Genomic DNA, 2,430 nt, shown 5'->3' on the forward strand with positions numbered 1-2,430 from the left:
TCGTCTATATAAGCTTGCTATGTAATTTCGCAAGGTCAGTCGAACGTTCCCAATCATGGACGATTCATTCACGTTGACTTTATCAGGCACCTCCTCCATACTGGAAGCCGACGGGACTGAAGAAGAAAAAGAAGCCAAGGACTGTAACGCTGGGGAAAGTCATCGCGGAAGCCAAACGATCGATGATTCCTAGCAACGATGCAGGAGTAGCTATGAGATCTGCTCTCAAGGGTGCACAAGCTGCCGTCAAACGAGCAGGTGGAAAGCGCATCGTGCGAACACCGCGTATTCTACCCGTACCGTCCAAAGCCGGAGGCTTCCTGCCGTTTCTCGTCCCCGTGTTTGCGGGTCTCAGTGCCGCTGGAGCGTTGGCCGGCGGTGCTGCAGGTATAGCCAAAGCCGTGAACGATGCGAATGCAAACAAGGAGCAACTGAAGGAAAGTCAGAGGCACAACGAGACAATGGAAGCCATCGCGTTAGGCAAAGGACTGTACTTGAAACCCTACAGAAAAGGACTAGGCCTTCTGAAGCCAAAAAACTTGAAGTGAAACTACCACGCCGAGCGTTGACCGATGCGGATCTGCTAAAGTACGCCAAGATCATGAAGATTCCACATTTTCGCGGAGTCTTCATGCGGAACGCTATGCCGAAGGGTGGACCGTGTAAGTACGAGTCGGCAATCGTCAATCTCGACGACGAAGATGGTCCAGGAACACATTGGGTCGCGTACAAGAAGCTGAACGATCGAGTCGTTTATTTCGACAGTTTCGGCAATCTTCGACCGCCGCTAGATCTTATCGGATATCTCGGTGTTGGTAGTGTAAAGTACAATTACGAGCGATATCAGCAGTACGATACTTTTGCATGTGGACACTTGTGCCTAAAGTTCCTATGCGGACAATTATATCGTAAAAACAAGTATCGTCTATATAAGCTTGCTATGTAATTTCGCAAGGTCAGTCGAACGTTCCCAATCATGGACGATTCATTCACGTTGACTTTATCAGGCACCTCCTCCATACTGGAAGCCGGATACTTTCCTCCTATCGAGCTTTCCCCGTACAAAAATTACGCTCTGGGGCTCATCGAGTTGCTGACCTTCAATTCCATTCCCAACGTGGACACGGATCACAACAAGCTCTACGTGGGAGATGAAGTTATCACTATACCCACTGGTAGCTACGAGATCGAAGATATCGAAAACTACGTGCATAGCGCGTTGACGGACAAGAGCATCGTCATTCAGATTAAACCTAACAATACGTTGTGCAGCGAAATTAAGTGTAACCGTGATGTCGAATTTCGACCTAACGATTCCATAGGTCGCTTGTTGGGCTTCACTCAACGCGTTCTGAAGGCTAATAAATTACACACGTCCGACGTACCGGTCGCCATTCTCAAGGTGAACGCCCTACGAGTCGAATGCAACGTCACGACTGGCGCTTACATCAACGAGCGTAAAGTGCACACCATACACGAATTCTTTCCGGTCGTGCCACCCGGATACAAGATCATAGAGGTGCCATCACACGTCATTTATCTACCGATCGCTACCAAGACGATAGATCACCTGCAGCTGCGAATAGTCGATCAAGACGGGGATCTGGTGAATTTTCAAGGAGAAGTCATAACGATCAGGCTGCACGTCAGATCCATGCGATAATGGGTATCGTCTATAATAGAAAAATCGTCAATGGTTATAATAGTGGACTGATATGCCAAAGGGGGATCAGTCGTCAACCGCTTCTCAAGGCGTTAACACGTCGAAACGTCTTGTTTCTGGAAAATCTAGGATTCAAGGTCACGAGAGGAAAGTAAAGCGTTTGTTCTGTTGCATACTTCTCGTCTGCCGCGTACCATGGAGGAAGAAACGCTGAACATTCAGACACCGATCATCTTCGATGAATCTATAGCACACTATGAAACGCATGCAAATACCTTACGCCTCGTCAACGTTCAACAACAGCAACGAGGTTCGAATCTCCGTTCAACATCAAGACCTATGCTTACTACCGAGCAAAAGTTCGCTGCACGTGTATGGAAAGCTGGTCAAGGAAGATGGGTCCACAGCGACTGCGAGCACGAAATCAGTCGTCAACCGCTTCTGAAGGCGCTAACACGTCGTAACGTCTTGTTTCTGGAAAATCTAGGATTCAAGGTCGCGAGAGGAAAGTCGCATGGGCATCAACCTTACGCCTCGTCAACGTTCAACAACAACGACGAGGTTCGAATCTCCGTTCAACACCAAGACCTATGCTTACTACCGAGCAAAAGTTCGCTGCACGTGTATGGAAAGCTGGTCAAGGAAGATGGGTCCACAGCGACTGCGAGCACGACTCTGGTAAACAATGCCATTTGCCATCTCTTCGAGGAGATTCGCTACGAAATGAATGCTATAGAGATCGATCGAAACAAGAACGTCGGTCTCAC

The sequence above is a fragment of the Cephus cinctus genome, unplaced genomic scaffold (assembly GCF_000341935.2).
Source record: "Cephus cinctus unplaced genomic scaffold, Ccin1 Ccin1_scaffold1914, whole genome shotgun sequence".
NCBI lineage: Eukaryota > Metazoa > Arthropoda > Insecta > Hymenoptera > Cephidae > Cephus > Cephus cinctus.